We start from the raw sequence: 24,270 nt of genomic DNA, 5'->3' as shown, positions 1-24,270 counted from the left end.
TAAGCCTCGTCCGTGTGATTTACATCTGACATAAGGAAAAAGAATCAATGGCTGGATACGCTTTCTCCTTACAGACTCAGGCCTCCATCCAAAGACTCCCTGCACTCAACTAACTCCCTGTTGGGCAACTAGAGAGTACAGGAGACGCACTGACACATCACTGGGCTAATAGCACATTAGGCTGACACCAATGGATTTATACCGCCACAATACTCAGATTCCATAGAGTTTACATGACACTGATGTGCCATTGTGGATTGGGAATTCCTTTCTGCAATATGCTCATGTAACATAGGATATATGTGATATACCTCATAATGGAGGGGGAGGGGTACTTAAGGCTGACAATAACTTAATATGTAGGACTTTTCTACAGTTTAAATCCATCCTTGGCTTTTGTTTAAAAAACGGTATCAAAAAACCCGAAATTGTGAACGCGTCCTAACCGACATATAACCATCAAACCCTTTGAACGGGATGCGGACACGTAGGCTGGCGTGGTTCTGGTCACATCTTACTGCGCTTCGGCCGTACTGTTGTTATAACATGTGAGCCCGGCCTTAATGTGCCTGAACTAATTACAAATAATTAGTCCCCTATAATGAGCCCATATAAAAACACACAGCTCTTCTAATAATTAGAACTCGCTAAACGCTGGAGCTGAATTGCCCGACAATTACGGCGAGGCGGTCTACCCTAGCTGACATTATTACTCAGACACAAGAGATAATGACACCGGGAGCGACGCTTCTGCTGACTCTGCACATCATCATTGTCTCATTGAGCGCACAGAGAGTGATATAGATTTCATTCCTGTAACGTAGACTATTGTGCTTGTGTCTCTCCTAATCCAATCCCCTCCTTATTTATACAACACGTCTTGTATAACAAAAGAGCATTAACCACTACTGCTCCTCCGCTTACCGGAAATCACTGCAATGCTTTATGATGTCATGTAAATACTGATCTGTCCATGTATACGGTATTCATTTGTAGTAGGTGGTGTTTGCTGCAATTTTGATTGTAACTTAGCTATCAGGGGATTAAAGGGGTACTCCAGTGGGGGGACACTTTTTTACTGGGACCGGGGAGGAGGTCCACTCACCTCCCCGGTTCCAGCGGCGGGTCCCGCATCGCGGCGTGATGTCTCAGGTCCGCTCAGCCACTCAGTGAAGGAAGCGGGATCTGAGCATACTTGAAACGGATCCCGCCTCCTTCACCGAGTGGCTGAGCAGACCTGAGACATCACATCTCGGGCCCACGTCAGACACCCGGAAGCGGCCGGGACGGGGCACCAAAGCACGGCGATGCGGGACCCGCCGCTGTCCCAGTAAAAAAGTGCCCCCCCACTGGAGTACCCCTTTAAAGGAGTTATCCAGTGCTACAAAAACTTGGCCACTTTCTTTCTTTCAGAGACAACACGACTCTTGTCTCCAGTTCATGTGCGACTTGAAACTAAGCTCTATTCACTTCAATGGAACTGAGCAGCAAAACCTGCACCCAAGCTGGACACAAGAGTGGTGCTGTCTCTGGAAGAAAGTGGCCATGTTTTTGTAGCGTTTGATAACCCCTTTAATACCACCCTATCTGAAAGACGAATATGACAGATAAATATTAATAGTGATACACAGTATGGGCTTATGTGACTTAAAGTGACACTGTCACCCCCTTTTTGCATTCTGACATCTCTACACAGGTGTAATGGGTAAATTTAGCAATTTTCATACCTTATTTTATATAATACGTCATGGTGCTTGTTCAAGCAAAAAGTCATCTTTTATCAACTGCAGATTATGTTAAGTGGGCGGGGCTTTGCGACATTAGCACCACTTCGCCCCGGCCACAACGTCACCGTTGGCCCCGCCCCCTCACCAGCCATTGGAACAAGCTGGCCTAAAGATCTAGGCCCCACCCCCTCTAGGTCGACCCACCAATGGCCGCCGAGGGGGCGGGGTCAACGGTGGTGTTGGGGTGGGACTAATTGGTGCTAATGCCGCTAGGTCCCGCCCACTTTACACAATCTGCAGTTCATAAAAGATCACTTTTTACTTAAACAAGCACCATGACGTATGATATAAAATAAGGTGTGAAATCTGCTAAATTTACCCTTTACACCTGTGTAGAGATGTCAGAATGCACAAAAGGGGGTGACAGTGTCACTTTAAAGCAAGGTTTCTAAGAAAAAAAAAGCAGAGTAAATTCTGTAAGGACTCCTAGTAGAGACAGCGAGAGTCCAGCTGACCCCACCGGCAGTCATACAGGAAAATTTGCCAACCATTAGATGTTGGTGGGGTCAGCAGAACTCTCAGCGGGATCCTGGCAGGATTTAGCCGAAACGATATTAGCCTATATATCACAGCACTCAACTGGCCAAGGAGGGACACCACTGTAGCCAATGATTGGCTAAACAAGTCTGGTCCCGTTATGTCAAGATGGAAGAAGTACGGTGAAGAAATGGCCTGGGGGCATGGAATTTTTTTTTTTTTTATATCCCAGAATAGCCCTTTAATGGTGTAAAAAACTGATTTATTGATCACACTAAGGTCACACTTTTCGGGACTCCATAGACATGTTTAGAAATAATCTCCAATGTATCCTGTGTACAATGTACGGCCCCCGACCAGAGCGCTCACTGAAATCTCTGCAGGTGGAAGCTCTATAGACTATAAATCTACATTGCTGCTCCTCACCAATTACTATTCTTGGTTCTATTGCTCTTTTATGTCTTTGTGCGCCCCCTCACAATGGTCTGATATGTAGGGCTGAATGCGTCTGTTACTGGCAGTCTTTGCTTTTGTCGCCCCATTTCTATATCTGGATAACTGGTGTGGACGTCGAGCGGTCCTTTGTCAGTTGGGATTTAACATCCCAGACACTTTATATCCAATGGGATTCCCTTTTAGTAATTGATATTATGTAGTACCTGGGAGAAAAGCAATAAAACAACCATTCCTGAATAAGCGCAGTACACTCATAGGCCTCACCCTACGGCACATTAATATAGCACATGCTGCTTTACATGTATTGAAAATTTATGTATAACTATGCACTGGATTTCTGGTAAATTTGACACAATTTTCGTTGACAGAAAGATTTAGGCTAAGTGTCGCTTCTTAGTTCTTAACACAATGATGCGTCTAGTGAGGATGAGCTTCAATCACTGAAGTCCCAGGGCGTCCGCGCTGCGGTTCTGATGGCCGCATACAAGCCTGATCTAAAAAGGTCACAGACTAATCCTACTGCGCTCAAAGAAACAGGAACCAAGAAAATGTCACACACTGGGTGACAGGGAATATTGTTTCCTTCAAAGATTTCTTCAATAGAGGACAACCACCGCTGGAAAGCTGTGATCTAACATGATCCAAGAGATCCGCATCAGCTTCAATGCACGTCAAGATCTTAAAAGACAAAATACATTCTCTGAGATTTTTTTTGTCTCCTGTTTCAGGTTAGAGGAGGTTCCTCCCCCCCCCCCCCCCCCCCCAATACAGCACCACTATATCGCCTATGTCTGGTATTACAATTCAATGGCTCTCAATGTAAATGGACAAATTTCCTCCATGTCATAGTCTATGTGATTTCTAACATATTTGTAAATCACTTTAATTTACAAAAAACAAAACTAGTCCTTTTCCCAGAAAAACAGCTCTAAAGTCTTGGCCACTAGGTGTCTCCTTTTCCTGTGAGCAGCTGTCCACTGTCTGTTGTCATGGTAAGTCTGTCTCTAGTAACAGCTTGTGAAGGACAACACAGAAAGATTTGTGTACCTGTATCCAACTTCTTCAGCAACCGGTAATCAAATGCCAAAAAGTTCAGGTCCGTACGAACCTGAATGTACTTTAAGTTTGCTCATCTCTACCAAAGAATCCATCAATGCAGTGGTTAGGGACATGTGATGAGAGAGGTCCAAGTTCGCTCATCCCTACTCTTTGGTAATGCACACTGTCATACTGACAGCCAACAGATTCTTACAAATAGAACAAATCTGGACAGATTTCAGAATTCTTCTTGCCTGCCACTAGTCTCTATGGATACAGTGATAGAGATTATTAATTGTATATTTCCCATATGGAATCACATTGTGGAAGGCTTTTCCATGGAACGTTGTTCAGATCATCGGAAACTCTGTGTACACAGTTATTTGGCGATGAAAATCGCACAACTGAATACAGTAGACTGTGTATAATCTGTCAGAGAGAGACTATACGGGTACGGGGTCACTGGTAATTCAAGGCAACGTATATAAGAAGAACCACGATACTATGCTGCCAAAGTCTGCTATTATGTAGTCACCAGTACACGGTATAACTCAGGTTATTATATGGTAATACTGCGATACAGTAAGACTACGCAGCCTGCTATATCCTTTTACCTAGATCACACCTCAAGGAAATCTGGTGCTTGGCTCTAGCACTTACTATGCAATTCAGGTGTGTCTGCAGAAAATCTATTAAAGTCCTGTAGGCAACAGGAATGCTGCGATTACATAAGTCTGAGAATCATTATGGAATATGATCAGGGTTCTTATTCAGAGTGATTCATAGCCGGATTACGTCACCTACCGACTAGGTTGTAAGGAGGCACAAGAAGAAGGACTGAATGATTGTTCAACGTTGTGGCCATTTAGCATCCAATGGCCAAAGCTGATTAAATCGGACATAAAGAGTGGTATATGTGGCCTGCTACAATTCTGTAGATTGGTCACACATGCTAGATAAATGTCACAGAAGACTATCTAATGGGAACCTTCTGACTCCACCTTGCTGGCAGATGTTGGGGATCAGGAAGTTGGATTTTAATTGTCTGATTCTTTTTGTTACTGTGGAGATAATCTGCAGCAAGAGGACCCTTGTAGCGACTTTTGCGTCTCTCCCCATGGGGACACATGCATGTTGTGGCAAGCAGAATGTGCTTGTTTATGGGGTGATGGGCAGACTATAAGCAGGAACTGATTTGTCTGAGGAGGACTGATAAGTGGAGGCATTTTTTCTGATAAGATATATTAGTGTTTCTTATATTCACTAGTATTTATGATTAATCCAAAGTTCCGGTGACCATATAAAAGTCTATACTTAGACCACGGTTAGGTAGTAACGCTTTACCAGGCGATAAGAAACAACTCATCACAAGTATCTAACACAGTAGGGGAATAATGGAGCTTGGTAGAATTTCCTGTTCTGATCTGCTGTAAAATAAGAACCAAAAGCAAATCCAAAAACTCCATTAGTAATAATTATATAATGCCACAAAAATTTCACTTGATACCAAAATGTCTATTCATTAAGCTCAGGGCCGGCCAGGTGTCTGTGGTCAAGCGTGATGTTAAAGAGGTAGCGGGGCGTTTAACATTTATTCACTAAATAACACACATTACAAAGTTATACAACTTTGTAATGTGTGTTATTTAAGTGAATGGCCCCCTTCCCCGTGTTCCCCCCACCCCGATAGTGTGGTGCATAATACTAACTCAATAGCTGTCGACCCCGGCCGCCATCTTGGGTCGACGACGTCATCTTCGGGAGGCCGGCCGGACTGCTCCAGCCGTCCCTCATGCCGGCCCCTCTCTGCTGTGTCATCAGCTGCTCAGCCACAATTGGCTGAGCACAGCTATGCGGTCGGTGAGTATAATGCACCACACTTCCATGGTGGGGAGAACGGGACCATTCACTTAAATATCACACATTACAAAGTTGTATAACTTTGTAATGTGTGTTATTTAGTGAATAAATGTTAAACGCCGCACTACCCCTTTAATGCGGAACATACACCAATATGTGATGGGTCACACACACAGAACAAAGCTGGATGACACAGCATTAATATACCACCACATTACTAAATACAGTACGTACCTGGCAGCTCTGCAGTAAGATTTATATGGATAACACTGGCATCGATGTAGAATCAAGTAAACTAGTCAGAAAAGAAGTATATACACCTCCTACACATACAATCCTTGTCATTGGATATGCTCCCCCTAGGTGCAGATATAATAAGGATGGGTGTAATAATAGACAGTCCAACTACATGCGGGCACCTCCTAAAAGGGCAATGGTGGGACCGGGACACTATCTGCAGTACTGGAGGCTATTGATTTGCCTATGAAATCCATCAGCATAAGACCAGTTCTCTAGCTTGTTGGATGTAATGTCATCTCTGTGAGTGTTTTATCAATTTAATAGCCCATAAACTTGCAACTAGGTTTAACAAGCCGTCACTTCACGTTCCATTAAGAAGCCGCTGCAAACTTTTATGACTGTTGTCAAACAAAGGCGCATTCATATGAGACGGCCATAAAGTCCGACCCCACAGGTACAAGATACAAAGGTGGATCGAGGCCTTGTAGCTGAATATCCCATAATATATTATGAGCAGTGTATGGACTGAACAGAACAGTGACAAGTGAACACACAGTAGACGAGAGCGGAAAACAAGCAGAGACTACATGGATGCAGAGTCTTCCCGAGGCTTGATCAATCATACATGTGTGGCCCTTTAAATTCAGTCAGACAAATATCACCTGATTATAGAGGGCGACAGGGCGGGAGAAATCACTCCCCTATGATAGTCTATATCATATAAAGTGATGACACTAATTGGACACATTTACATATCAAACAAAGTTGTAAAATAGTTCACGATAACTCAACCCTCCTCATTGATATTACCAGCTGAATATATCCATTGTCACTGGCCTATAATAGAGGAATTGTCTTCACGCTTCGCACTATGAGAGCGTGTAAGCCACACCTGACGCCTCCTTACAGGTGGGAACCAAAACAATAGAAGAGGACAACGAAAGAATATCTCAATCTCTTCCACGCCCTCAGGCGAGCCACACGTAAGAGCATTCACCGAGATCAGCAGACGTCTTGAGACGTCTACCTGGCATTAAAGGAACTGCAAGACGTCTCTGACCGAGTGAGCGGGGGCTGTGGTCCCTTCATTCAGAGAATTGGTGGGGATCGCGGGGAAGTCTGGTAACAAAGTATGCTTCATTGCCTGCCTGTGTGAAAAGGGAAGCAAGCTGCTCGTAAAGAAGAATAAAAAAAAGGGATGTATATTAAGTCTTCTTTGTGAAAAATGTATTTAAGCATTTTTAGTAATTTTCAAATTTTACTATATTTAAAATTATTTTGAAATCTTGCAGTTTTTATTCTGACCACCAAGCTGACTCTTCCTGTTCTGAAAAAGAAAAGATTTTCAGCAGTCTCCTCATCATCAGATACAGGATTACAAGGGGAAAGTAGAAGGGGACTACACTGTACAGATTAGCTGGGATCAGCCAATGTACAGCGATTCATTGCTCTGCCTCCCCTTCCATGCACAATGACCTCTGCAAAGGTCACAAAGCATGCCCATAAAATTCTACCATAGACGAATAGTGTCTCCTTCTGCCTATTGTGCCTATGCCAAGACCTGCTATAAAGTGTCTCCCAAAAAATGCTGTTTAAAGTGACTCCGTACCCACAATCTGACCTCCCCAAACCGCTTGTACCTTCGGATAGCTGCTTTTAATCAAAGATCTGTCCTGGGGCAGGTGATGCAGTTATGGTAATAAAAAAACAACTTTTAAACTGGCAGCCCCGTGCCCTTTGGTCGTGGCTTACATTGTGTATGCATTAGGCTTGCACACCCTCTCTGTCCCTCCTCCCCGCCCTCCTCATCATTAGAAATGCTCCAGGCAGATTGCCTCCTATTCGTCAGCTGTGTGAGACTGGCACATGGGCTGGATCGTTAAGCAGCTGCGTAGTTTTCACTGCAGAGGAATAGGACAAATGTTGAAGAGGGTGGGGAGGAGGGACGGAGAGGTTGTGCTAGCCTAATGCATACATAAACTAAGCCACGGCCAAAGGGCACCGGGCTTACAGTTTAAAAGTTGTTTTTTATGACAATAACTGCATCCCCTGCCAAACGGACCCCAGGACAGATCTTGGATTAAAAGCAGCTATCCGAAGGAACAAACGGTTTGGGAGGGTCAGACTGTGGGTACAGAGTCGCTTTATAAGTAGATCATTCAATATAGTACATAGAAATGTACAGGTTTGGTAAATTTGTTGAGTTGCTGCATATTAAAAATGCTATAATAAATGCTCGAACAAAAAACGAAAAAGGAAAGGAATTTTAAGGAAGTATAAATGAGCCTTAATATGAACTATTGATGTAATAAGGACAAAGTACTGTATTATGCAAGACAGTCCTATGAGTAAAATTCCTACAAACGAAAGGATCAACGTAAAACTCATATTTAGGGCAAAGTATAAAATTAACCTAAAAAGTGGACGGTCAGAATAACAATATGCCTCTAAGCCCTAAAGTTTTAAAAGAAAAACAAGAAACGAAGTCTTCCAGGTAACTGTTAGTCCTTTACTTACTCATACTCACTGTATACCCTGTATACTCACTGGTTTGTCATAGTGACACATCAGAGGCTTTGAGCGTCCAGGTGCAGAGACCTCCATCGATCACCGCAATGAACAGGCAGAAGCCCAGTGTATGTAATTTCATCTGAATAAATAAGTCAATATGATGAAGATTTCTGAAACCTTCACACAGAGCAATGTAACGATACAATGAGACAGTCCTGGCAGGACATAAACAGGTTAAACATAAAGGTTACTATACAATGGCTGGGTAAAAATATGATATGTCACAGGAAGACAATTGGTTGGGGTAGGCCACCCTAATCTATAAACTAACAATAGCGACATAAGAACAAGCTCCAAGGTGGGCGATGAGATAACCACTGAGCAGGGTCGGCTAAGCTTTGCAAGGTGGAATAGCGGTATATAATAATGTACAGTGTAAACACCGTGCCCCGCTACACATCCTAATCTCTGAGCAACACGCTGCTGCAACAACAATGCCTTCACCCGCTGCAATAGTGGCCTGTGGATGGTGCACGCCAGACATAGGGATCAGCTGATCAGGCTGTCATTAATGGACTACATCAAAGCCTTAAACACTAAGTAATGGAGCAGAACTGCTCAACCTGCAAAGGTCACCTGGTGTGAGCTATACCTATAAGATGCAAAACTTACATTACAGAAATATGCTGGTATAATGGCTGGGACCGTCCATCAGGATCTCCTGGGGAAAATGCTGCAGTTTCTATCTCCGCTGCAGTTTGCTGCATTCACCATCCCAAGGATAAGGCGAGGATGCATGTTATTACACAGATCATTGATCACTATGCTAAATGAGTTCTCCGCAGCACGGGGGATACATGTTGGGTCACCGACTGCAGTAAGGAGAACAATGGCATTTACAGTAGTCACACGCTGCATTATTTGCCTTTGGGTTTTTGAGTATACAGTAGAATTTACTACGATTCCCTTCATACCTGGTCAAAGCTAAAGCTTTGGCTGCTCAGGCATGAAGGGAACTGTAGTTTTGCTAAAGTTGGAGGGTCATGAGTTTGACAGCCCTGATTTGGATGTGATCCCCAACCTATGACTCTCCAGCTGGGGAATCTCCGATCTAGGTTTTGGTTTTGTGATCTCTCCTATTCTGAAATTGCCCATGTGGCTTCAACAGAAACTTTTAGGTTTCAGAGATGAGCAAGTCTACAGTATGAACCTAAATGGACGCATTGGTGCTACCTGACTGAGACGAGCAGATCTACCCTACAAATCCACCAAATCTGAAGCATTGTAGGTTCATTAGTTCTGTCCAGGGGAAAAAAAACAAAAAAAAAAACATTTGCTTTCCATGTGCTCCGACTGTCTTGAAGTTTTAGACCAGACTCATCCTGGAAATCTGAGACCAACTTCTGCACCATTCATTCCGAGGACCATTTTAGTCACCATTGGTATTGGTAGGGATCCCAGCAGTCAGATTGTCATTGATCAGCCTATTATCCCCATAAACAACATGATGGGAATATCCCTTTAAGTAGTTTATGTACAGCTGCGATAAGTGCTATCTTATCTATGGTGACACCCAGGTGGTAGGCAACACAAGAGCAGCTGCCTACTGTAAAACACGGACAGCAGGTCTGATAGAATGAACCTTCCACGTCTGGAGATCTTGTCCTGTTGGAACAGCGGCCATGTTTTCAGGACACTCAAAGCTTGTACACGTCTATATGATTAGTTTGGTTGCTCAGGTAACACATTAGGATTTATCAAACATGGTATAAAATGAAACTGGCTCAGTTGCCCCTAGCAACCAATCAGATTCCACCTTTCATTTTCCAAAGAGTCTGTGAGGAATGAAAGGTGGAATCTGATTGGTTGCCGGGGGCAACTGAGCCAGTTTTACTTTACCCAATGTTTGATCAATCTCCACCATTGTTTTACATCTCATCATCCAAGGTAGACGCATCATCATAAATGGGGTCAATAGGCAGGGGAGACAGCGATGGAGAAAATATCATTGATCACTATCAGTCGGCGGATATACAGACAAGGCACTGATTCACATCAGCCACTTCTCACAATGGAGCTTACAATCTAAAATTTCCCCTAGGTTTCCATTCACGCCCATGAAATACTGAAAATAGCCCATGTGTATGTGCATGTGATCGCCGAATTACAGCTGTTCCCTCATAAAGAAAACACATATAGTTGTGCTCGGCCTGGCGGTTTTATTACAGAAATTAACAGGGTTCTCCAGAAATATATTTATAACATTTAAAGGGATTGTAAGGCACTGGGAAAAATTTTTTTTGAAGAGTTCAGCATAAAGATAAAATAAAAGCCATAGTCAACCACATGATCCTAGTTCCAGCTAATAAGCACTTCCATGCCCCTAATGATCCCCCTTGATGTAACACCCACTTCATTTTCACATAGTATGGACCAATAAGACCGTGTTCCCACATTGCAGTCACTGTATGCCCTTAGAAGGCAGCATGAAGGCCATTATAGAGCAGTATTGAGCAGTGTAACTGGGGCGAGATATAATACGAGATCTTTCAGCAGCGTCTCTTTGTGTTTCTCTCTGCTGCTGACTGATCCTGCACCTAAACTCCTCTTCCCCTCTCCAATGACTGCTAAGGGCAATATGTAACCAGATCCCTTAGTGTGTCAACTTAGTCATCAGCCTGTAGAAAAGATGTACCTGTCACAAAGTACGTGGACCTGATCGGTGGGAAATCCATTCAGCCGCTGGAAGTTCTTGCATCCATGGCTACAGTCACACCGAGTTGGTACTGTGCGCAACCCCCATTCTGATCCAATTGACCTGCACAGTACCAACGCCATGAGGCTGTATCCATGGATACCCGAACTTCTGGCAGATGAATGGATTTGACATTGCTCGGGTCAGCGGGCTTCGTGACAGCTTACACTTTAAGGCTGGGTTCACACTACGTATATTTCAGTCAGTATTGTGGTCCTCATATTGCAACCAAAACCAGGAGTGGATTAAAAACACAGAAAGGATCTGTTCACACAATGTTGAAATTGAGTGGATGACCGCCATATAACAGTAAATAACTGCCATTATTTCAATACAACAGCCATTGTTTTAAAATAACAGCAAATATTTGCCATTTCCACTCAATTTCAACATTATGTAAACAGAGCCTTTCTGTGTTTTCAATCCACTCCTGGTTTTGGTTGCAATATGAGGACCACAATACTGACTGAAATATACGTAGTGTGAACCCAGCCTAAAACTTAGTCACCATCTTAGGATGGGTGGAGCACTTCACATGGATTAGTTCCCAATCACATTTGTAAAACAGTAACTTAATATTCTACCATGTAATACCTCACGTGTCAACTACTCTTGTAAAAGATGGATCCCTATTTCTGTTTGTTTGTTTTTTGTGCAGTAACAAAAGCCATTGTTACGCTTGGAATTGGGTATAAAATATTCATTACAGTTTGGCCCATCCTACCAACTGGCATCCTAAAGACATAGTGACTGGCGGCTGGCATTACTGTCATGCGTGCGTACTGTCATGTGTGCACCCCACACAAGCCAGGAAGCCAGCTATTATGGTTACGAATTTCCATCATAGCCAATACTAATCATTATTTTCTATAGTCACCATTGTTGAACATGGAATCTCTCCTTCTAAAAATTAGAATACTACATGCAAACCTTAGTGTATACAAGACTGCAGAGCTGACAGTCCATTTCTGCCTCGTATATAGGAGGTAAGGCAGCTCCTAGGCCTATCGCCGTTACTTCATCCATCTACATCACATATGTAATTTTTTTTATTTAAGATCAGGGCAATGAAACCCTCCGACATAATCCAGGTTCTGCCCTTAAACCCAGGCTGGCGCACTTCCACTGACCTGGATTGGTGTGTACAGTAAATCCAGCTCCCTCCAGCGCGGCTGTCCAGGACTCTCAGTAAGAAATGGTTGGTAATCTTCCTATCATTACCACAAGCGGAGCAAGATTAGAATTCTGATTAAAGATCAAAGCAAATAAAATCATCTAAAAATGGCGAAAATATTATATCACATGAAGTCACCCGTGTCATTGCCACTTCCTCTCTTACCAACACTTACACGGGTAATAACCCATGACGGATTGCAGGAATCACACCGTGTTATTCATCCCCCTAAGGATATGGTAACACGGCAGATATTACTGATGGAAAAATCCAACATTAACATGCAATCCATGGCACAACGTCATGGCAGACCCTAGGATCCCCGCTGCAGATTTGCTGTTTGGTATTCTGTGATTCGCACAGGATTAGCGCTACTCAGAGGTGTTAATCTCTGTGAGTGGAATCCCTCTAAATAAGTGATATGTTCCTTTCTGGCAAGTTGTGAAAGGCAAAAAAAACTGAACAAGGATGAGGTTTTCCATTGAAATTTATGAAAGGCAGCTTTTGGTCAGATTTGGGCACAGGTAAAAGTCGCACCATTTCCATCTTGTGTGAATTTGCCCCCTTGTGGTATACATCACCCCTTAAAGGGGAACTCTATTCAATAATATAATGCTCCTAGTCTACGTTTCTTGGCAACGCCAATCTCTTCAAAGCTTTCTAGGAAGACACCACTGTCTTCCCTCCAATAGTATGTGTAACCTAGCGAGAGGGTTACACCAGCCCCGACGCAGTGATACTATAACATGCTGGATTTAATGCTGCTTCTATAAATATAGAACCATTTCTGCTCCTGTAATGACCCCATAAAGCACAGATATCACAGCGACAAGTGTTAGGATCGGAGATGGGGGACGTGTGCATCCAGATACAATCATAGAAATCTATGAAGCAGAAGTAAAGACGTAGGCGCCAGGGCTGAGAGGCAGTAAACACGCCAACATCTCTCTCCCTGAGAATGACAGCCAGCTCGTAAATCCCTGGCCATAAAGAGATACTGGTGTACACGGACAGCACTAGCTCCCTCATCGCTCATACTGTGTGCGCACAGGGGGGACTCTCAGACCAGTCATGTGCCCATACCTGTGGTCATTATACATTCCAGAGAGACGGCACATGATGAGTAAGGAGACGTCCGGGATAGGACAGAGGCCCCCGGATCAGGGACGTCATAGGTGCCCATCAGGGGAGAGGTCTAAGCTCTGGTGTCAGGATGTCACTGCAACCTGGTAACAAATTACACATGTACCTGTCACTTAAAAAAAAAAAAAAAAAAAAAACTTTGACATGTCAATGTTTTATTTAAAGTGACAGTGCCTATTTAATTAGAATGTTTTATACTTTAGAGGTATTCTCAAATCACACAGGATAGAGGATAACAAGCTGATCAGTAAGGGTCCGACATGAGAACGAAGGAAAACTATTCCCTGCCAGGGCTCCATTCATTCTCTATGGGGCATATGAACACTGCCTAGCTCAGCAGGTTTTGGCTATGATGGGAAGTTTTCTGTCTTCAGTAACTAAAGGGCTGAAACGTTCATCTAACTGGGAGAAACATCTGATGTAAAATCCTGCAGATTCCAGTGCAGCCAGTGTGGCGTAAAGGATGGCAGCTGCGGCACAGCCTCTCATTACTAGTTAAAGGGATACAACACCATGTGCCCGGCACTTACATCAGCGCCCAGAGGGTAAATCAGTTCTTGGCACTGGCTCAGACTGACAGTAAGCAGGACACACGCCACCCTCAGGTAAGTGTTGGCAATAGCTTCTGCTAAGACTGCCCATAGACGAAACGACTGAGCTGAGATCAGGTTTATCACTATGAAAATACATCAGGACCAATATGGTGGGAGGGCAGATTTACAGGGGAAGTGTCAGCTCACCTGCCAAATCTGTCTCAGTAAAAGCTATGTTCACTATGTAATAAGAATGCAGGAAAAGGTGCCATCCCTCTTTTATTTCTCCTGGAAATGTACAGTATGAATAAATTGACGGTTAGGTGTCCGCGTTCCCTGTATCAGTCATTGTGTACAGCCGTGGGGAGCTCCAGTGGGGCTGCCCAGGTGATCACTAGATCGTCCGGGCAGCCCATAGAGGATAGTGGCGGTCTGCTGCTGCCGCTCCTATTCTGCGGAGGGACGGCAGCAGATCGCTGCTTTCACAGTCGCTTGTTTTCCAACATGTTTGAAAAACAAACGATCAGCCAACATGAACAACGTTGTCTGATCGTTGCCTTTTATTCCACGGGACGATTATCGGTCGTACAGTCTGATATCAGCCGATAATCTTAAAGGCAGGAGATTTCATTTAAGAGGCAGCATTGCGTAGATTCAATAGTAGTAACACAAATATTTCCTTTTACATTAATTTACCTTTCAGGCACATTGTGGAAGCCCTGGAGGAGACAGACAGACTCATAGATTGCAGGTACACAGCTCAGGCTCTCTCTCAATTCAAGTCACACATGTTAGAAATCAGATTGGCTATCACATGGAGGTATAGGACACTGACCTTTTCAGAATTTAGCTCAGAGTGACCTGACTTTTATAGACACTTATTTACATCTCCTGAAAGGGTACTTTATTTTTTTACACTTATTTCGTAGAGCTGTAAAAGCTCAGCCTGAAAAGGAGCATATGTATCATCACATATCAAAGATGATTCACTGTTCATAAGTCTCAGAAAGATTCCCATCTGGGAGCCGTGACAGCAGCCATATTGCCTGTTACCCAACAGACGGGATGCTTTTTTTTTTTTTTAAGTCGGTAGCAGATAACATGTAATAAAGTATCCACCACATCAAAATTGACAAAAGTGGATAATTTTAACTATAAATGTTCGCTGGTGGCCATTTAACAAATACGTTCATTTGGATGACTGTCTTCTCTCCTGGCTTCCCAATACACACGGACGTTCACCGCACGCGTGTTCTCTATGGGGAGAAGTAACCAACAGCCTAACAGGTCTATCGCATGCTTATGCAAAAGAGCTGGTCAGTAAAAATACTATACGCCCAACCCCTATCTCCACCGATACCAAGTTGGGAGGCTGCCATACAGCTTATACTATGAGCGATGGGTTTCTCCGACTTTAGTATAAAGTTTATAGTAGGGATGAATTTACAGTACAAACTAAGCATATCGTTTCTCTAGTCTCAGCTGCTAGAGAAGAGTGCCGCTCTTCTCCGGCTGCCGGGAGAAGTTTCCCAGGACTGGATCCAGCTTTTCCAGGCACCCAGAGGGGAGGGGTTAAAGTCAGCAGGCTGACAAGCCGACTGCCGAAACCAAAAAAGCGATTTGCTTCATTTGTACTGTAATTTCACTCACCCCTAGTTTATAGGCACCTTTACTCGGACACGTTTGACTTTCCATCAAAGAACATTCCCAGAAATATGGTCCGTCCTTTGCCCATTTGACCTAAAGCTTGTACGGCAGTATGGCAGAATCGATGGTCCTCCAGACAACCATCTAATCATCAGCTTCCTTCTATCTACTGTTTACCGTCACCCTAACAACGTACATTTCTAATCTACAAAAGGAAAAACGCTCTTTAAAAGTTAGCGCTGTGCCAGAAAGGAAATTCCTGACTCTAGGCGAATAATAAGCGGATTATAAGTAAAAGGAAGATCAGCGTGAGATGATCTAAATGTCAAATGTGAAAATCCAATGAAAACAGGGAGCAGCCATCATAAAAACAGACATTACACCGTAACGGTGGGAGCAAGTGGTGTCCTGCTATAGAGAAGGAATTTACGGGGAGCAGCCAAGGTCAGCGCTATCACATTTTACAGAGATTATTCCTCCTCTGTCAATATTTATTCAGAAGAGAGATGTGGGATCGTGCACGGAATACCCCGACTGTGACCCCCCCAAATACAATACAATCACGGAGAACCGCTCCAAGTCATACAGAGACCACTGTGGACAACTCCCTAAACCTGTCTGGGATACGTAAAACCAAAAATGTACAATATACGTCAGGACTGCTATTTTTTTTTTTTAAAATTCTCAATTTTATTCATTTTTCCATTTTATAAAACAAACAACTGAGGGCTACAACACCACCTTCACAAGGAGGCGCAGGCCCCTAAATCAAACATGCAAGTACAGATGAACCAAAGAACAAACATGTGTCTAGAGAACTCAGAGCGTCCACCGCTCCCAGTGGGCGGTGGTGTCGGCACCTACTGAAAAATAAGGGAGTGAGCTAACGCTCAATCAGAAAGAATCCTAGGGGAAAACCGGGGGGGGGAGAGAGGGCAAAGAATAAAGAGAAGAGGAAGGGAAGGAAAGAGGGGGGAAGGCAGGCAGGTCCCGGTATCAGAGGGGGGGGATGGGGGGGGAGGAAGGAAAGAAGGGGAGGGGGGAAAGCAGTCCCTCACTGCGCCATGAGATTCCGGAATTCAGCCGAATCAGTAAATTGATCCCAGTAATACCATGTCTTGTAGAACTGGGAGTCGCGGCCATACAACTGTGCCGTAAGGTCTTCCATTCGTTTGATCTCTTCCACTTTATGTACCCACATAGAGGTGGTAGGGGGATTCGCTTGGCGCCAGAGAGCCGGAACGCAGGCCCGTGCCGCATTGACCAGGTGTCGGAGCACAGAGCGACGGTAGGACTTGAGGGGGATCTCCGACAGGTGCAGGAGAAAGAACGATGGAGAAAAGGGAAGCTGACGGTCGGTGAAGGTGGAGGTAATGCGCCACACTTCCTTCCAAAAAGGCACCACCCTAGGACAGCTCCAGAAAATATGTAAAAGGGAGCCCTCTCCACCACAGTTTCTCCAGCACAGGGGAGATACGTCCGGAAAGATCCTATGCAGCCGGGTAGGAACCCGGTACCATCTGGAGAGAAGCTTATAGCCTGCCTCTTGGAGACGAGAAGAGATGGATGATGAGTGCGTACAGGTGAGGATCCGCTCAACCTGTGCCGCCGTAAAAGCAGTATTGAGGTCTTCCTCCCATGCGGTGAGGTATGGGGGAGGCGGTTGTTCTGGTGGAGAGCCCAACAAGGCGTATATGAGAGAAAGGGTATGGCGGAGAGGGTCAGAGCCTAAGCAAAGAGACTCAAACTGAGTAAGTGGCCGTGTAAAGCAAGAGGGGTTAGGGAGAGACCGGAGGAAGTGGTGAAGCTGGAGTGATCTCCAGAACCCCAGAGGTGAAGGGTCAGCCAGGTCATGGAGCGCTGAGATGGAAAGCCAAGTCTGGCCCGTAATGAAGGAGGAAGCACGGAAGTTGCCCGCTCGGAGCCAAGTACGGAAGACCGGGTCCTCAACACTAGTCGGAAAGGAGGGATTACCTAAGACGGGAAACAGAGGAGAGGGATGTGGGGCCAAGAAGCCCGAGGACAGGTGTTTCTGGCAGACTTTCAGGGTAGGAGTGATGGTAGGGTGTGAGCCTACCAGACTGGATGCGCCAGGTAGCCACGGGGCCGCCAACAGAGAGAGGGGGGACAACGCCATTTCTAGGCTCACCCATGCTTTCGTGGGTGCATGGCGGTGCCAGTCAACCACTCGAGAGAGGTGAGCCGCAACGTAATAGTGGTAGAGGTTGGGAAGTCCCGATCCCCCCCTTAATTTAGGCCGGTTTAAGACCAGCTTTGCCAGTCTAGGCTGCTTATGTGCCCATATGAACCTGGCAAGAATGGACGAGAGTTGCCGAAAGTAGGACATAGGCACCGCCACAGGCAGGGCCTGGAAGAGGTATAATAGGCGGGGCAAAACGTTCATCTTGAAGATCGAACAGCGCCCGAACCATGTGAAAGTGCCCTTGTGCCACCGCAGCAAGTCCGCCTCAATGCGCCGAAGCATAGGTGGGAAGTTCGTCTTGAAGATGTCCGAGGCCGACGGCGTCAGGTGGATCCCTAGGTACGTGAGAGATGAGCGCGCCCAGCGGAAGGGAAAAGATGACTCCAACACGGAAACTCCGGCAGCGGGAAGGGTGAGGTTAAGCGCCTCGGATTTCTGCAGATTGATCTTGTAATGGGATAGAGTCTGGTACCGCGAAAGTTCTGAGAGGAGATTGGGGAGGGACACTGAGGGCTGTGTGAGGAAAAAGAGAAGATCATCCGCATATGCCGCTACTTTGTGTACCCTCGAACCCACAGATATTCCAGAGATGTCCGTATTGTTCCTGACGTGTCGGAGAAAAGGTTCCAATGTCAGGACGAAAATGAGAGGGGAGAGAGGGCAGCCCTGCCGCGTGCCATTTGAAATAGGGAACGGGGTTGAGAGAAGGCCGTTGACCGAGACCTGGGCAGTGGGGTGAGAATATAAAGAGCTAATCCACTCCATCATATGCGGACCGATGCCTATATGTCGGAGGGTGGAAAAGAGAAAAGGCCAGCTGACTCGGTCAAAGGCCTTCTCCGCGTCAGTAGATAATAGAATGGAAGGCAGGAGTGAGGAGCGGGCGTAATGAATGATGTTTATTGCCCTAGTAGTGTTATCTCGGGCCTCTCTCATGGGCATGAAACCAACCTGATCTGGGTGTATAATGGGTTGAAGGAGGGGGGTCAAGCGGGCCGCGAGGATCTTAGAGAAGAACTTGAGGTCCAAGTTTAGGAGGGAGATAGGCCGATAGTTTTGGCAGTGGGAGGGGTCTTTGCCCTCTTTGGGGATTACTGAAATGTGGGCACGAAGAGAGTCAGTGGGCAGGATGGAACCGGTGGAGATGGAGTTGTATGCGGCCAGGAAGTGATCTTGTAAGAGGGGGCCAAAGCACTTATAGTAGGGCAGGGTGAGACCATCTGGACCAGGGGCCTTTCCGGAAGGGGAGGTCTTAATAGCCCATTCCCATTCCGCGTCTGTGATGGGGGTTTCAATGGAGGAGATGCTGTCCTCAGGAAGGGGAGGAAGGCCCGAGTCCCGAAGGTATGCGGATATCGAGGAGTTAAGCGTCTCAAGATCGGCACGCGATTGGGTGGGAGCAAGGCCGTATAAATTCACGTAGTATGCGCGGAAGGCCTCGGCAATTTGGGGGGTTAAAGATGTTTTAGGGCCGGAGGCCGAGGACACCTGAGGAATAAAGGACCGAGCTCTTTGCGACCGCAAGGCCCGGGCTAGAGTCTTGCCTGGCTTGCTGCCGAACTCAAAATAGTGACGACGGCAGCGCGCCAATGAGGCCTTTGCGTTCGCAAAGGTCAGATCCCGCAGCTTACCCCGTAAAGTGGCGAGTTCCATCCCGGTATCTGCGGCAAGTGACCTCTTGTGTTGTTTATCTAGTTCCCCGATTTTGGATAGCAAGGCCGTTATCTTGGCAGAACGGTCCTTCTTAAGGCGGGTGGCTAACTTAATAAATGTGCCCCGGATGAAGCACTTATGGGCCTCCCAAACCATCAGGGGAGAGGAGTCTGCAGTGGTGTTGGTGGCAAAATAGTTGGCCAGGTCTGTGCGGATGTTGGCGAGGATCCCGGGATCTCTGAGTAGAGTATCGTTAAGTCGCCAACGCCACGATCTGGGTTGCGGTGGGTGAAAAGCCAGAGATAAGGAGATCAATGCGTGGTCGGAAAAGGAAATGGGATCAATAGTGGTAGCTGTCACGTACTCAAGGTAGGTGTGAGAAAGAAAAAAATAATCAATACGCGAGTAGAGGTTGTGGGGGTTGGAGAAGAAGGTGTAATCCCTATCCCGGGGATGATGAAGCCTCCACACGTCCATCAGTTGGTATGAATGTAGGGTTTGTTTAGTGTGGCGAAGGGACGAAAGAGAGAGTGAGGAGCGGCCTGAGGAGGAGTCTAGGGTCGGGTCGATTGCCATGTTGAAGTCGCCACCGAGAACAACCATCCCCTCCAGAAAATCCTCAACTCCGGCAAGACAGCGTTCTAGGAAGGCTGGCTGGCCTGAGTTGGGAAGATAGACTGTGCCAAAAGTGCATAACGTACCTGCCATTTTACCTTTCACGAAGAGGAACCTCCCCTCCGGATCCGACACCTGGTCAATGAGTTCCCATGGGGCAGTGCGGGAGAACAGGATGGAAACCCCTTTCGTTTTAGAGTCAGGTGAGCAACTATGGAAGACATCAGGGAAGTTGCGGTCCGTCAATTTCTGCACTTGGTCCGCACGAAAGTGCGTTTCTTGGATAAATGCCACCGAGGCTCGTTTGGCCCACAGAAGGCGCAGCAGAGATGAGCGCTTCTCCGGGATATTCAGGCCCTGTGCATTGAGAGAAACACACAGAACCGAGGACATGGTTCAGTGAGGGACAGCCTGGGAGGGGTGGAACGAAGAGAAAAGAGGGAGAAGGGGAAGGAGGTGGGAGAAGGAAGGGAGGGAAGCGAGGAGGAAGAAGGGGGGGGGAACCGAGACAAAGAGCAGGGACCTGCACAAGAGGAGGAAGAGAAAACAACTACGGGTGTCAAAGACCCAAACACTAGGTCTGGCAGGGGCCGATACGGTCACCAGCCAGAAACCTGTGGAAAGAACTGGCGAGAAACGTGGAGGAGCAGGCCAGGTGGGGGAGCTCGGGCAAAACGCTCCAGAACAAGGAAATGGGGTAACTTAGGGATCCAGTCTACAACCAGCCGGTATGGCAAAGTCAAGGGGTCAGGGGGGAGAGAGAGGAGGAAGCCGGGAGACCCCAGGAGAGTGCCATGAAGTGCAAAAAAGGGGGGAGAGAAGGGTATGGGTACAGATACACCCCAGAGAGGGTACACACACATATGAGCGGTTCCGGCTCGAGGTTTACGCATGCCTGTACACCGAGCCACCCACTGAGGGTGGAGGAAAGGGGAGGAGGGGACGGGGAGGGAAGGGAGAGAGGGGGGGGGGGGGAGGGAAGGGGAGAGGGGGGGGAAGTCACTGGCAGCTGAAACTATGGCAAGCTGTCACCAACAACTGTAAGGGCCATGAGGAAAGCAGTCCCACATCTAGTCCCCAGGTTAGGAAAGGAGAGACTGGAGAAACCGTCACCGGAGGGTGACTAGCCATGCCAACGGGGGGGGAGAGACTCGGTAATAATAACAAACCAACAGGGCCCCCTTTACCCAACAAGTAGCTAATAACTGGGCAGAAAAAACATCCCTCCCCTATCGAGTTCCTTAAGGTGGTCATGCACCGACTCAGGGTAATCAGCACGCTAACCCTCCGTTAGCTGTCTTGACCATGGAGTATCGTGGAGCAGTCAGTCTCGTGGCCGGCTGTGTCGGAAGGAGACACGAGGCATATCGGGGCCACTCTTCAGCAGTTTCCAATCGGAGGGTGTGAGGGGGAGTGAGGGTCACGTTGGCGTGGGGAACGGGGGCCCCTTCTCATCGGTGATCGCGACCTGCGTGTCTCCGCCCGTGGGGAGCGACTACCTGGTGGAGGGCCAAAGGCCGAGGGAGGAAGGGCCGGGAGTGTCCAGTCCGGCAAGTTCAGCGAAGCAAGGCCCAGCAGCTGAAGTGCACCCGGGAGATCTGCGGGTGTGCGGAGTATATAGGTGGTGTTCGCCTGCCGTATAATCAGATGGAAGGGGTATCCCCACCTGTAGGATGCTCGGGAATCACGAATAGCGTCCAAGAGAGGCCGCAGCATCCGGCGCATGGCTAGGGTGCGCCTAGATAGGTCGGGCAGAAGGGTGATCTCAGCTCCTTCGAAGTCCATAGGGCCCAGTTCCCATGCTCTCTGGAGCAGCGCCTCTTTCTGTTGGTAATAATGGACGCGGCACAGGACATCTCTGGGGCGGTTTTTATCCTGTGGGCGCGGACCTGCCACTCTGTGTGTCCGGTCCATCTCAATATGGGTATCACCGGGGTCCCCCAAGTACTTATTAAAAATGTACCGCACTGTTCCAGCGAGACGTTCCGGGCCAATCTCCTCCGGGAGACCGCGAACCTTTACGTTGTTGCGTCGGCCCCGGTTCTCGAGGTCGTCCACGTGGAATATCAGATCCCTCAAGATGGCCTCCTGTGTGTCTACTCGGGGGGTCAGAGTGGTGACGGCCTGGTCTAGAGCCGCCTGCCGTGTCTCCAGTCCGGTTACTGCAGCTGCAACCGCCGTGATGCCGGATTTAAGGTCCGCCATGTCGCCAGCATGGCGTTCTTCCATGCGGGCTAGCTGAGCTGTGAGATCCTCACGTGTCGGGAGGGCATGAAGGAGAGACCTCACCTCAGTCAGCAGCATGGCCGGAGTCAGCAAAGAGCGCGTATCCTGATCAGCTGTGGCCGGGGAGTCTGCATCCAGATCTAGCGGTGTCCGGAGGATCTCCGGGGTCGTCTGGCTCAGCTCAGGGAAGGCGGGAATCGACTTCTGTGCGGTGCTCCTTGTCACCGGCGCCGCGGCCATCTTGGTGCGCTGCTGGGACGTCGGCGGGATCCGTCGGACCGGACGGGCAAAGCGGGCCAGAAAGGTTTGAGGCGTCACCTGTGGCGTGCAGGGGGTCTTCCGGGACCCGGTGGGCATAACGGGAGTGCGGTAGTGTGGGAGAGGATCCCGATAGTGCGGAGCGTGCCCGGAGCTCAGAGCAAACGCGTCCTCACACAGCCATGCTCAAGCCACGCCCCCCCAGGACTGCTATTAATCGATCTGCACAACAACTAGCGGGTAAAGACAGTCAGAATATTAGAAACACACCCAAATTTAAAGGAACACTCTAGGCACTGATGTTCTGCTAGTGCAGGGCCAAAGGGAGCAGTGCGTAACTTTTTATTTTATAGAATTTATCTGTCATGCACCGCCCCCTGGGGCTCTACTCTAAGCATAACACAGTGCTTCAAGTGTTTCTTGAGCCAGACTACCGAAACATTGTCCTCCAAAAAGCTTGGAGCTTGTTCATGACTGCCTGTTTCTGCCCTCCTGTCCCAGTTATACCAGTTGCCAGATGATTGCTCAACCACTAAAAAACCACCATTAGGCAACCTGAATACACTGTCAATAACTGGTGCCTGAAGTATGTCTTCCATCCTCTCCTTGTCCTCCCCATAAACAGCCACAGCCGAGCGTTTCTGTGTTCTCTATGGGGAGGGGTAAGCCACAGCCAGAAAGCTATCCACCAACATCATCTGTTGCGGGTCAGTGGGGAGAAGCCTCATACACCTTATACCTTGGACCTTTAGAATAGTACAGAGTCAGTGTCTAGGCTTGAACTGGCATTAGGAAAATAAAGCTGCACAACACATATTGCTCCGACACTGGAGCCAAATATCAACACTGAGAGCATCTATATAAGCTGATGAAAAGCACTGTATGACACGTTGTTGGGGATCTTCCACATACAGCGACTGGAAATGATTTCCTTTAAAGAGGACGAAGCACAATCAAACCAGTATAGAGAAAAAAGGGTATTCAGTAAAAACCTGCCAAGTATTATTTTGTCATGTTGTGTCAATAGAGAGGTCCACCACTGACATGTTTCAGGCCTTGCAGAGCCTTACTCATAGTGCTACCCAATCAACCCATGACTAGGGGCCTGCAAGGCCTGGAATTGTCAATGGTGAATCTTTGTGTAAGCACAATATTGGGTTTATAGTGTCCCATCAGTAGAAAAAAAATAATAGTTGAAATGATGAGGTTGGGCCTGAGTGCTCAGACCACCACTGATTCCTAAGAAAAGCCTGGTTAGGTGGTTTACTTCTCAGCTCACTGCCTTTTCTGTCTTGCTGCATGAGGCAAGTATCATTGTAAGTCTATAGAGTTAAGATCTGGGGATGGTAAGCCGCAGGCTATATTCATGTTCAGGACTCCCTCGGGCAGCATCCAACTTCTACAGATGGCGGGAGTCAAATGCCGACTGTTCGGGTTCAGAGAACACTGCCAAACCCCAAACAGTCTGTCACTAGTTCGCCTTTTCTAGGCCCATCTTAGACACTGAGGGGGGGGGGGGGGGTCCCCAAACTAACTAATGACAGGGACACTTTAACATGACCCAATAACACCTGGCAAATTTTTACTGGAAGCTGAAGCTAACTTCTGTTGTGTAGCAGTGATTTCCTTGCCTTCGATGTATCACATATGGACACTACATGTATGGCCACATATTTCCATGTTATCTGCATTTC

At 47.0% G+C, this 24,270-nt stretch overlaps 1 protein-coding gene and 1 long non-coding RNA gene across 5 annotated transcripts in view; both read right to left on the bottom strand.

The window, feature by feature from the left end:
* The window catches only part of RASAL2 (RAS protein activator like 2), a 239,370-nt gene that overhangs the window by 187,584 nt on the left and 27,516 nt on the right, over positions 1-24,270 (bottom strand). The window lies entirely within an intron of this gene.
* LOC138799650 (uncharacterized) overlaps positions 1-24,270 on the bottom strand; it is a 60,427-nt gene that overhangs the window by 18,505 nt on the left and 17,652 nt on the right. Inside the window, exon 1 of one of the 2 annotated variants that reach the window (XR_011364292.1) lies at positions 10,012-10,092. The exons of the other annotated variant lie outside the window; for it this stretch is intronic. This is a non-coding gene — a long non-coding RNA (uncharacterized lncRNA). Of the gene's footprint in view, positions 1-10,011; positions 10,093-24,270 lie in introns of those variants that run through there. 2 annotated transcript variants of the gene reach the window in all.

This window comes from Dendropsophus ebraccatus, chromosome 8 (assembly GCF_027789765.1).
Source record: "Dendropsophus ebraccatus isolate aDenEbr1 chromosome 8, aDenEbr1.pat, whole genome shotgun sequence".
In the NCBI taxonomy this organism is placed as follows: domain Eukaryota; kingdom Metazoa; phylum Chordata; class Amphibia; order Anura; family Hylidae; genus Dendropsophus; species Dendropsophus ebraccatus.
Note: the sequence above shows the minus strand (reverse complement) of the source record. Positions and strands in the feature narration are given on the sequence as shown.